This window comes from Ananas comosus, linkage group 24 (genome assembly GCF_001540865.1).
Source record: "Ananas comosus cultivar F153 linkage group 24, ASM154086v1, whole genome shotgun sequence".
Lineage (NCBI taxonomy): Eukaryota > Viridiplantae > Streptophyta > Magnoliopsida > Poales > Bromeliaceae > Ananas > Ananas comosus.
Window position 1 is genome coordinate 4,728,113 of NC_033644.1, and position 13,397 is coordinate 4,741,509.

Here is a 13,397-nt window from a genome sequence, read left to right on the forward strand (position 1 = left end):
GTTCTTCTAGGTCGTCTTCCAATGCTCTTCTAGGTTTGTATTACCTACCCCTACTGGATGACCAGCACTTCTCTTTCTGTCTCTACACTCCTGCTTTGTTTCCTCCTTTGGCGAGTAAGATGATTGTCTCCTTGCAACACTACTGACCCTAAATTATGATATATTTTGCTGTTAGTATCTTTTGCTAGGATTTTCATAAATGTGGCCCAATTAATCATATTCAAATCTAGATTTACTATAGATGAAGGTCAATCCTAATAGATATAGAACTACTTGATATGATATATTTTATCCATATCCCATCTATTTAAATTAAATTGAATCCTAATTAGACTTTGATGGGAAGTTGATATGAACTCTATATAAAGGGGTATTGGTTCTACTACCTTTTTCATTCACATTCTAATAAATAATTACTATCGGTTCCACACTATAAAAGAGAGTGCCTGAGATAAGAGGAGAAACCAACTTACCCGAATTTGGTTGGTGACGTTCATATTGATACTGGACTTTTCGCTTCCACAAATTGATTAAAAATTTTTTTTCTATGGCATTTCGTAAGCTATTTTATTTTATTTGTCATCCTGAATTTTGGTATGCATTTATTTTATTGTTGTTTTACATGCCTATAAAGATCTATCAATTGGTATCAGAGCTATGATTGATAAAATTAAATATTGTATGTATTAAGTAATTGGATCGAATTATGGTGAATTCTGAATTTTCATAATAAAAAGACTTTACAGTTTTCGATCCTAATTAAGGGGACGTAACGTCATCATATGTACACGTAGGATCTTACATATTGATTTAATCTTTGGAACCTTATAAAATATGATCTTAATTTGTGTGCTAATTAAGTTCGGGTAGCCTTCAATGATCACATGGCACGTGCTCATGCTGCAGGGCCGTGGCAATGATCTAATGCATGGTGCTTGATAACTCTTACGAAGATTGGGTTAATAAGGTATCAAAGGCCGCGTATGTCAACTGTGCTTGTCTACGTACATGCATTGGATCCAATTGTTAACCCATATATGTTGGGCGGTTTTCTTTTCGAACCTGATCTTTCACAATTTTGTTGACTCGGTCATGGAATTCGTCACAATAACCGAGGGATCTCTTCCAACAAACGATTTGTTCCATACCAGAAATCTGACTCCCCTCCATGGATGATGTCATCCAAAAAGGGAGAATGAATCCCCTTATTTGGAGTAACTCATTGAGACCGAGCCTTACAAATATCATCAATATTTAAAAATTTGCAATCATCTTTTGCGTAGAACAAGCACCAATGACTTGCTACTTTTAAAAGCATAGGAGCTCAATTATTGGGCAAATATTGGGCAAATATATATATATATATATATAATTGAGCTCCTATGCTTTTAAAAGTACCAAGTTATTGGTGCTTGTAAGTTTTTGGCCTTTGGATTAAGGGATGTGCGGTTAGGATGATGTGGGCCCCTAGGGTTAAGTGGTTAGTTGGTTGAATAGTATAATCTAACGGGTGAAAATGATTAAAGGCGTAGATCTAACGGTAAAAAATTCACAAGCTCCAAGTGCTTAGTACTTTTACAAGCACCATAGCCGGACTCATATATATATATATATATATAACCTCTAAATATGTACGAAATTATGATCATGCTTGTAACTACTTGGCCCACTATTCCCGCCTTACAGGCAACAAACTTACCATGCATCCTCCTCTGTATGATATTTTGATCCCTTCAACAGCAAACAAAATAAGGAACATCCATGAGAGAAAAAGATATTTTGATCCCTTCAACAAGAAACAAATTAAGGAACACCCATGAGAGGAAAAGAGAGTAGCAGTAGTAGTCGCAGTGATTAGAATTAGAATGGCATTGATGGGGAGTGAGCAGCTGGGGAGCCTGGTGGGTGTGATAAAGGAGAAGCTGAAGCAGAAGCTGAAGCAGAGGCCGTACGCGAGGATGGAGAAGAGCGCGAGCCTCAGGACGGAGATCAAGAGCATGCAGGCGCGACGCCTCATCGACCGCACCCTCAAGGCCGCCGACCGCCCCGGGAAGGTCTCCCTCCCCTCTTGATAAAGACAACATCTTTAGTACTAGTAGAGGTATATANATTTATTTTTTAGAAGTTTCAAATACTCCAGATCATATTTAACGGAGTGGATCGTTGATTCGGAAACTCTATCATTAAAACAACTTATGAGTACGAAGGGTTCTATACTCATAAGAGTATAGTAGCCCTACTCTCTCTCTCTCTCTCTATATATATATATATATATATATATATACAGAGAGAGAGAGAGAAAGAGAGAGAGAACTAGGCTGGTATACTATCGGTAGCACGGAGGCCTCTGTGCTACTAAGTTGTTTTCGATGATGCGGCTTTCAAATTAACGATCGGCTCCGTTAAACTTGATCTACACTATTGAAAATATTTGAAAACTAAATTTCATAATTTTTCGATATTATTTGGCTAGTGATAAAAAAGGTCTAAAAAATGACAATTTTTTATTTCTACTTTCTCCAATTGCAATTTTTACTTCTACTTTCAATGAGGCTATCACTTCCATTGTCTTTTATTTGCTTTCTTTTGTTATTCTATTACTTTCCATGTTGTCTTCCTGTGAAGTTTATATCTCAATATGTGAGAAAAAACCATGTTTAACTGATGATCATTTTATATCTCAATATGTGGGAAAACTTGTGTTTAACCAATGATTGATTATCGACGAATCTGAACCTTATATATTTAAGTAATATACTCCGACTTTCTCTTTAATTCTCTGCTGACATGGCGTGTCCCTGAAAACTTATGAAACCTTAGTTTTCTACTGAGGTGGCGTGTTCCTGTGAAGTTTGGGGAAGGTGGGCGTGCAGACCTTCTCCCTTGCCTTCGGCTTCCTTTCTATTATTGCGTCCACACTAACCCAGATGCACCGCCCACCTTTCATTTAATGTGTTCACACGGTAAACCCATATGGCCTTGACCATCTACGGTTCTTGCCCCCTTGATAGCGGTCCTGTCGCCGTTAAATTGCCGTCTACATCGGCGCCATGCCCGGCAACGTCATCCTACGTTGCCTGTACAATTCTAACAGTACGGTGTGTAGTGGATTTGCACAGGAACCTTCCTGCACTCTTTTAGTTTGCTGAATTGTGCCGCTCACCTTTCAGTCGCCAGTTGTGTGAAACTTTCCAACTATGCAACTATATAGAGGTCTTGTGCTTCTTTTCTCTGATGTCGGCTGTCCCTTCTCCTCCCTTGTGTGGGTGCATCCTGTCCCCCTACTATCTCTGATCACTTGCTTCTTCCTTTCCCTTCTATTATCTCAATTCACTTGCTACATGTTGAGTGCGGTCGCTGTATTGCTGCTTCAATCGCGTGTTTATATAGACCCTTGAACTCCTTTTACCACTCGGCTATTGTGTTGTAAGGAGATGATGATCAATAATCCATAGTCTTGAACAAAAGTGCTTCTCCTCTATTCTAGCAATTTCTAAATCAATATTAAATGTGTTGATGGCAAAGCAGCTTGGATGGCCGGAGGCAACCGTTGCATCCATTAACACTTCAACCAATTGATTTGCATTAAAAGGGAAAAACGCCTCATGACAAAAGAATATATTATGATATGAGCATTTCTTTACTATTTTCATTCGTGTCATTTGATATGCTTTATGTAAGATGAGCATTTTTTTTTTCCATTGATTATGTAAGTTAAGCATAATTATTAACTATTATCTTGACTTTTTATGTATCTTATAATTCTTGATTAATTAATTTTTTCATTGATTATGAGGTAAACTTTCATTTTTTTAAACATTTTCTCTTTTCCATTATATACTTCTCTTTATGGAGTAAACTGAAGGAGACATTTTTTTTCAAATAAAAAATTAATCCTTTATATTTCTAACTAATCATTGTAGTGAACAAAATCTATAGACCGAAGAAATCTAGTTGTACCCTTTCTCTACTCCTATTCAGTAATTAGACTTTGCTCATCCTGCATATTTTATTGTTTTCTCTTCTTCTTTTCCTCATATTCTTTCTTGCTGCTTTTATTAAGGTTGGTGGTGAAAATCACCAAATCAAGTATAAACAATGAAATAGACGTGCAACAGGCGTAGAATAAAAAACAACGGTAATTCAACAGGGACAACAGCAACAGCATATACCAACAATGTCAGAAGTAGCAACACAGCAGCAACAGTAAATGATAGCACCAAATGACAGCAATAGTAAAAGTGCAAGTTTGGGATGATATTCTTATGATGTTCGACAAATTTGGTAGTGAAAAAGGTTTGTGTCACGCTCCGCGACCGATCCTATTTGGTCAGTTCGGGCACGTCGAACAGACGCCGAACGGACAGCACCTCCCCTGTCCGCCCAAGGCTCAACAACAAGTACAAATCGAGTAGAGAAATTTGCACATGCGGAAATATACATAATTGGCTTGCACGAGGGCAAGCAATAGCCAAAGTGAAAGTACTAAACAAAACATGCATACAAGTAATATGATTAATTTTTTTTACCACATACATTCATTCAACATTTGAATTCTATTACATTCTTTTGCATCATTTCTTCTCTTTATACATCATATGCTTACCAAAATAAACCTTTACATTTAACATTATTTAAACATCTTTAATACATCTATATCATCAAAATACAAAAGATGATGTAAAGGGTATGCAACTAAACCAAAATGTGAAACCAACTCGGGTGGTCTCTGTCTATGGCGCGATACCTTTACCGCGATCGTCGGCCGGCTTACTCGGTCCCGGCTCTGTGGAAAAAGGAGGGTGAGAACTACAACAAAGTTTCCAGTGGGTTCGGCCGCCGACCTCGCCGACTTTCCCACTAGGTCTAAATCAAACATAGTAGAAGAAAGAATAGATAGTAACCAACTAAACAAGTGCAGCTAATATGCCTGAACAAGATATAATCAATGATTATGCTCAAATAGAATGCTCATAATGAATGCAAGATTACTTTCCAATTCCCGGTCCTTTTGGCTAACTCGTAGGTTTTGCCTCAACCAACAACTTACCAACCCAAGTCCCTACTATCGGGCCCTAAGCTTCCTCCCGACGGGACCAATAGACTCACCAACCAAATCCCTAGTATCGGGCCCTAAGCTTCCTCCTGATGGGACCGTCTTCTGGGGCAAACACCTTTCCAGTGATGACAACTCCGGAGCTCATCTCTCGAGAGGGAGCTACCACCCTCCGAGCCAAGACTATAGGTGAGTATAATCAATCCTTAACTTTAAGGATACCAAGTTCAATCCAATCCTTCACTATAAGGATGTTATGCTCATATGACCCTTAACTTTAAGGTTGTTATGTCATAATATCAACTATCTCACTTTACTTGCATTCTTTAACTTTCATTAGTGTCACTTACACTACATATTCTTTATACTCATTCATTAATGCCACATACACTAAGTGTTGAACACTAGCATTCAAACTCATTGATGCCACTCCATGTGTTTAATAATGCTACACCATCCATATGTCATAATGTCATTTTGTTCTTTACCTCATCTAGGACTTTGTCACCATTCATGCACACATAAGGTTTCCACTTTGTTCAACATTCTCATATGCATCTTTATACTACAAGCATGCAAATATATATCTCAATCAACCTTACAACGCATGAAGATACTATATATACATATGCTCAAAAATGACACTTTAGACATAAGAGAAAATTCAATGATTACGGAAAGCACCACCCACCTTGTATGGTTGTAAAGGTGCTACGGTTCAAATCTCAAAATTTTTGGGCTCCTATTTTCTCGCCTGCGGCAAAAACGAAGCCGAATTAGGCTTTTTGCTCATAACTTTGCGTAGACACGTCGGATCGACGAACCAAATCCATAAACGAGTTAGAAATACCCCCAATTTGGTTTCTATAATGTAATATACCGAAACCTCGGTAAACGAATATTGGACTTTAGTCAAAATGACCAAAGTGCGAGGTTGGTACGCTTCGGAATCCGAAGGCGTCAAAAAAAACAAAAGTGCATTACTGGAGGTCTTCGAGAGCAAACTGGAGCAAGTCTGCAAGACTGCAGCCTTTGTGCTCTCGGGGACCGGTCCCTGAGTTGAAGGATCGGTCCCTGTACGCGTGAAAAATGGGCAAGTGCCCATTCTGTGCTGAATTGCTCTCGGGGACCGGTCCCTGGTGGGAGGGGCCGGTCCCCGTAGCTGAGGTTGTGGCAGACAGCTGATGCAACCGGTCCCTGGCCAGAGGGACCGGTTCCCCTACGCGTAGCCAAGTTGAAGGCTCTCGGGGACTGGTCCCTCGTCGGGAGGACCGGTCCCTCTGCACGAAAATTGCCCTGGATGGGCAATGCACTGAATGGAAACTGGGAGGGCCATGTTGCAATTATTACAACATGTTATAGGCCCTACACCCTCTCTCCTTCTCTCCCACAGCCATTCACACTCCCCCCTCACATTTTCTCTCTTTCTCTCTCTAGAAGCAAGCCCTAGAGCTTGAGGAAGGTGGAGAAGAGCTTGGAGAATGTGGAGTTTTAGGGTTTTGGTGGACCTAGAAGCTCTTCAACAAAAAGGCTTTGGAGGAGCTTGGGCAAAGGTGAGTCCTTATGCAAATATGAGTCTAGGGTTTGGGTTTAGATCTTAGATTTTTGGGTTTTAATCTCTCTACAAGTGAGAAAACCCATAGAGACCTTGAATCCATGAAATACATGGTTTTCTTGAGGTGCTCTCATGGTGAACTTTTAGGGTTCATAGTAGATGCCCTAGGAATGGTTCTAGAGGCTTAGTAATAATATTAGAAAGCTTCCTAGATGATTCTAAACTATCTTTTGCTTAGAAGTGAGATCAATCTAGGAGAAAACCTAAAGTGGCATTGTTATGGCTCAAAATTTGGGCTTTTGTCCTAGAATTTTTTCAAGACAAATTGACCTCTTGGAAACTTAATTGGGAGTATTCCCGACGCGTTGGACAACTCTGTTCGACGTTACGAAAATGTCTAAGTATAGTTTTTGTATATAGGGCCTAATTTGGCACTATTTTGGTTATAGGACGCGGATTCGGCGTTCGTAAAGTTCGGGAGTCGTCATATTCTTCATCTACTACCACTCGAGGTGGGGGGTGCACGCAAGAATCGTTGGATTCCCTTCTATGTCTATTTCACCTTTTTGTTGAGCATATTGATGTATAGTCATTCATGCATAGTAGGGTTAAATTACATGTGAACCTTGGTTTGATTTCATTTACATGCTTCTAATGTAGTTGAACATAGAGAATGATAGAACCATAAGGGACATGTATGGTAGAACCCTAGAGTTGTATGAATGTGAGACTTGGACTTGGACAATAGTAAACAAAGGTGACATTCACAATAGAAACATGATTGGCATTGAGAAATATTGGTTGTTAAACATAGTTTAACCATAGTAACATTGTGACAAGTATGACTTGGAAAGTAGCATGGACAAATAGGTAGAAATCTATTATGACAATGGCATTGTGACTAGTGGCTATGTATCCTCAAGTTGAGGGTTGGATCGATACTCACGATAAATCTTGGCTTGAGGGAGGTAGCTCCCCTTCGAGCGGTGCGCTCCGAAGTTGGTCACCACTAGGCGTGGTAAAGTCCCCCCAGAGGACGGTCCCTAGGGAGGTTCGAGTCCTCCGTTATTAAGGGATTTCGGGTTGTGAGTTATTGAGGTTAACAAGGTTAACCGGCAAGATTGGGTAAAAGCCAAAGTAAAGTTATGGAACAAGCATGCATGCATGAGCATTCATTATTCGATTATATATCCACTGACATCTTTCTTGCAGGCATAGTATTAGCATTAGCATTGGTTACAGTTTCCTTTCCTTTGAAATACTTATGCCTGAATAGACCTAGTGGGTAAGTCGGCGAGGTCGGTTGCCGAACCCACTGGGAACTTCGTTATAGTTCTCACACCACTAACCCTACAGGTCCGAGCGCGAGCGGGGCGACGGAGGACCGTGGAAAGGGTATTGCACCATAGCTAGTGGCCACCGGGACTTATGCATTTTTAGTCATTCCTTTTGTACATATGTCAACTTTCTTTTGTTGATTTAGAGAAATGTAAAGTTGTAAACAATCATGTGTTTTGGTGGAATGATTAAGTTGTATAAGAATTTATGGTTGAATGGAAAATGAATGTAATAGTTTTAGCTCACTTGTATTTGATTTAAATTTAATCAAATATCATGTATGGTTATATGTTTAGTTTAGAGCTTTCGCTTCCGTTGTTGCTTGCCCTCGAGCAAGCCTTGTATTATATATGCAATTCGCTTGTTAATTGCTTAATTATACGTGTTGTTAGAGCCTTGGGCGGTCAGGGGAGAGGCTGTCCGTTCGGCGTCTGTTGACGTGATCCGAACCCGACCAAATTCGCGGGGAGTGGGGCGTGACATATAAGGTCAATTTGTCTTTAAACCAACCTAGGGCAAAAGTCCCAATTTTGGTGCCCTAACAATGCCATATAACCATATACCTTGGTTTGATCTCTAAAATAAGCAAAAACAAGCTTATTGAACCTCTAGGAACTCATCTAGAATTATTTCTAGGTCATTCAAACCATCCCTAGGGTATATAACCGAACCCTAGAAATCCACCATGAGAGTACATGAAGAAAACATGGATTTTCATGTGTTCATGGCCTCTACTAGGTTTCTAGCCTTGCAAGAAGATCAAAACTCAAAGATTTAGGGTATAAAACCAAACCCTAGCATCATTCTTGCATAAAAACTCACCTTAGCCCAAGAGCACTCCAAGGTCCACCTTGTAGGAGAGCTCTAACCCTTCAAAAATCCCAAATCTCCTCCAAAATCCACCTCTTGAGCTCCTCCTTTAGCTTGGGAGAGAGTTTCTAGAGAGAGAGAGGGAGAGAAATGAGGAAGAGATGTGTTTTGGCTGTGAAAGGGAGAGAGAGGGAGTGTGGGGTCTTATATAGGCTGCCAAAATTGCAAAAAGACCCTCCCTCAATTCATATTTGCAGCAGACCAAACTCTGCTGCGAAGGACACTTGGTACCGGTACTACCTGATTTTGTCACCGGTAACACGATCACGCAGAGACTAACCCGAGAGCTGCTTTTCTCGGGTAACTGACTTGCTACCGGTACACACCAGGGGTGTCACCGGTTCAACAGCCTTCTTTTACTCAAACCCGAGAGCTGCTTCTCTCGGTCTGATGCATGGTACCAGTACAAGTTCAATGCATTATCGGTAACAGAAGTTCCAGACTTCAATTTTGCATAGTTTCGACTCCAATTCGCGCCGAGCAATGTTAAAACCTTTCTAACTCTTTTGGAACTCAACTTTAACTTTTCCAACCTTGTTGGAATGTTAAATGGACTTCGTCCAACTATTTCTTTCGGAAACTTTAGTCAATTTGACTAAAGTCCGATATACTCTATCGAGGTTTCGGTATATTACATTCTCCACCCCTTAAGATTAGTTTCGTCCGCGAAACTAACTTAATCGAAATCTAATTCCATACCTGAATTCAGCTCTTCAAAGAGATGAGGATGACGCTCTCTCATAACGTCCTCAAGCTCCCATGTATCTTCTCGATCGCCGTGGTTGCTCTAATGGACTTTAACATACGGAATTTTGCGGTTTCGTAGTTTCCTCACCTCTCGAGCGACGATATAAGCCGAAAACTCTTCATATGTCATATCCTCTTGAAGCTCCAACGGTTCATACGAGAGAATATGTAACGTATCTGTAACGCCCCCAATAGTCCCACATTAGATAGGATACTGATTCCGATCAGTTTATATAAGGCCTACACGCTTGTAATAATAACTGGGCTTAAGCATTTTGGGCCGGTGGTTTGGGCCCAACGAGTTATTGTTGCTAGCGGGTCGGGTCGTTGCAGTATCGCATTCCCGTGAAACGTGCCGAGTTCCGTCGAAACGAGCGGAGCGCGGAATCGGACGAGTTGGAATGGGTTCTAAGTGCATTAGAACCTATGTACAGGGTATGTGGACCCATGAGAGCAAACCTGTGAAAATTTGGCTAAGTACCAGAAATCATGCTCTCGGGGTCCGGACCCTAGTTGCAGGGTCCGGATCCCATATGTGTGAAATGCCCTGCGCGGGCTGACTGGGAGTGGTATTGCTCTCGGGGTCCGGACCCTAACTTCAGGGTCCGGACCCCGTATGCGAAAACTGCCCAGTGAGGGCTGATGTGAATAAGTGATTTGAGAGGGGCTTTTGTGCAAAGTTGCATGATGAAGTGTTATATGTGAGAGAGCTTTGGGCTAGGGCTCATTTCTCTCACACCAAAACAAAATATCTCCCTCTCTCTCTCTAAAATACTCTCTTCTCTCTATCCTTCTCTCTAGATCTTGGACAAAAGGAGTTTAGAGGAGCTTGGGTGGAAAAGAAGGCAAAGTTGAAGGTGTTGCTTGCAAGAGTGCAAGAGAACAAGGAAAGCTTTGGACTCTAAGGTGAGTTCCATGGATTTAGGTTAGGGTTTGGGTTTGTTTTCCTTCTAGCATGCTTCTAGGAGGTGAATAGAGGATTTCCTCGATGTTTCTTCATGCCAGGGACTTGTTATGGGGAAGATGATATTGTACAAGGGCCTAAAGTTAGGGTTTTGAGATTATGAGGTCTAATCTTGGGATTTATCTCTTTTTAACCTAATTGGTAGGTCAACGAACGCGTTGGTGCGCTCGGTTCGGCGATACGACGAGCGTACGCGGAGATATTGAAGAAACAGATTAAATTGGTACAGATTGCCGTAGCAATCGGCGTAGAAGTCTAAAAATCACCAAAATTGAATCTTGGCATCCTTGTATCACTAAAAAATGGGGGGTGCTATCCGAAAACACCGAATCTCTTTCTATGTCTATGTCATCTTATTTGAGCATATTGATATTGTAGCATTCTTACATGTAGGGTAGTGTGATATGTGTTCTTGGTTTAAATACATTTAGATGCTTAAAGAATATGTGAATTGATAAAGAACCATGTGAACTATATGTGAATGTAAAAACCCTATGTGTACGTGAATGCGAGAAAAGACTATGACAATAGTAAACAAAGGTGACGTTGACTATAGTGACTCGATTTGGTATCGAAAAGATAACAGTTAAACAAGGTTTAACCTAGAGTGGCATTATCAGTAGTGTGATTCAGATATAGTGGTATGCATGATATGGTAATAACCTATCATTGGCATCGAGGTATTGTGGCATTGAGATAGGTTTGGCAAACTTCCTCAAAATGAGGATTGGATCACACTCACACTAGCTTGGTTTGAGGCAGGTAGCTCCTCCTCAAGCGGTGTACTCCGGAGTGTTGACACCACGAGGAGAGGCCCCATTATTGTTCCCTCGGATGGTAGTGCTAGTAGCCTCCCCCGGTAGACGGGAATTATGGTTTGTGAGTTTGGGGTGAACCATGAGTACCCCCGGATAATTGGGTAAAGGCCAAAGAGAATAAGAACAAGAACATGCATGCATAATATCATGAATATGATTATTTATCTGTGGATTGTTTTCTCGTAGGCATTGTATTAGTATTGCATTAGTTGGTTTGTTACCTTCCTTTATTGAAATACATATGCCTGAATGGACCTAGTGGGCGAGTCAGCGCGGTTGGCAGCCGAACCCACTGGGAACTTTTTTTAGTTCTCACACCACCACTAACCCTGCAGATCCATGCGCGAGGGGGGCGGCGGAGGATCGGCAAGGGACTAGCGCCGTAGATAGCGGCCTTCGGTGTTTATAGGCATACCCTATATGTACATTCAACTTTTGTATGTTGAATTAAGGAATGTAAATAATGTAAACGTTCTATTTTGGATGAAAGCCTATGTGATGTAAATGTGAATGGAAAAGCATGAATGTAAATGTAATAGTTTACTTGTGTTTGATTCAAATGTAATCAAATGACATGTGTTGAATGGTTTAGTGTAATAGCTTAGATGCTTTCATTCATGGTTTAGTTGTTGTTTGCCCTCGAGCAAACCTTGTATAATTGCATTCATCTTGTTGAATTGCTTGTATTATACTTGTTGGTTTGAGCCTTGGGCGGACAGAGGAGATGCTGTCCGTTCGGCGTCTGTCGGCGTGCCCGAACCGACCAAATCGGCGGCCTCGAGGCGTGACAGAATATGCTCGGGATCGTGAACATACTGTCACGCCCCGGGGTCCCTTTAGGTTAAAAACACAGCGGAAATTTTTTTTTTTTTTTTTTTTTNGAGGACAAGCAATAGCGAAAGTGAAAGTACTAAACTAAACATGCATATAAGTAATATGATTAACTTTTAACCACATACATGTATTCAACATTTGTATTCTTTTACATTCTTTTGCATCATCTCTTTTTACATCACATATTTCCAAAATATAACCTTTACATCATTCATTTAAACATCTATAATCATCAAAGTACAAAAGATGATATATAAGAGGTATGAAACTACATAAAATAAAGCCCACTCAGGTGGTCATGATGAATGCAAGTTCACTTTTCATTACTCAATCTCGTGGCTAACCCGTAGGTTTCGCCCACAAGTCCCTCAAATTGGGCTCTAAGCTTCCTCCTGACGGGACCGGACTCACCAACTCAAATCCCTATTATCGAGCCCTGAGCTTCCTTCCCAGTGATGACAACTCCGGAGCTCATCGCTTGAGGGAGAGCGACCTCCCTCAAGCGAAGACTTATAGGCGAGTGTAATCTATCCTTAACTTTAAGGATTTCTAAGTTCAATCCAATCCTTCTCTATAAGGATGCAATGCTCATATGACCCTTAAGTTTAAGGTTGTTATGTCATAATGTCAACTATCTTTCTTTACTTGCATTCTTTAACTTTCNCGACCTTTTCGTCAATTTCTTCGCGTACACTGGTCGGATCACCGAACCGAGTTTATATTCTAGTTAGAAATACTCCCAATTAGGTTTCGATAAGGTCAATTTGCCTTTAAACCACTCTAGGGCAAAAGTCCCAATTTTGATACTCTAACAATGTCATTTGCCCAATACCTTGGTTTGATCTATAAAACAAGCAAATGCAAGTTTGTTGAACCTCTAGGAACTCATCTAGAACCATTTCTAGGTCATTCAAACCATTTCTAAGGCATACAAACCGAACCCTAAAATTCTACCATGAGAGCTCATGAAGGAAATATGGATTTTTATGTGTTCATGGCCTCTACTAGGTTTCTAGCCTTGCAAGGAGATCAAAACTCAAAGATTTGGAGTATAAAACCAAACCCTAGCATCATTCTTGCACAAAACCTTACCTTCTCCCACTAGCTCTCCAATGTCCACCTTGTAGGAGAGACCTAAACCTTCAAAAGCTCCAAATCTCCTCCCAAAATCCACCTCTTGAGTTCCTCTTTAGCCTTGGAGAGAGTTTCTAGAGA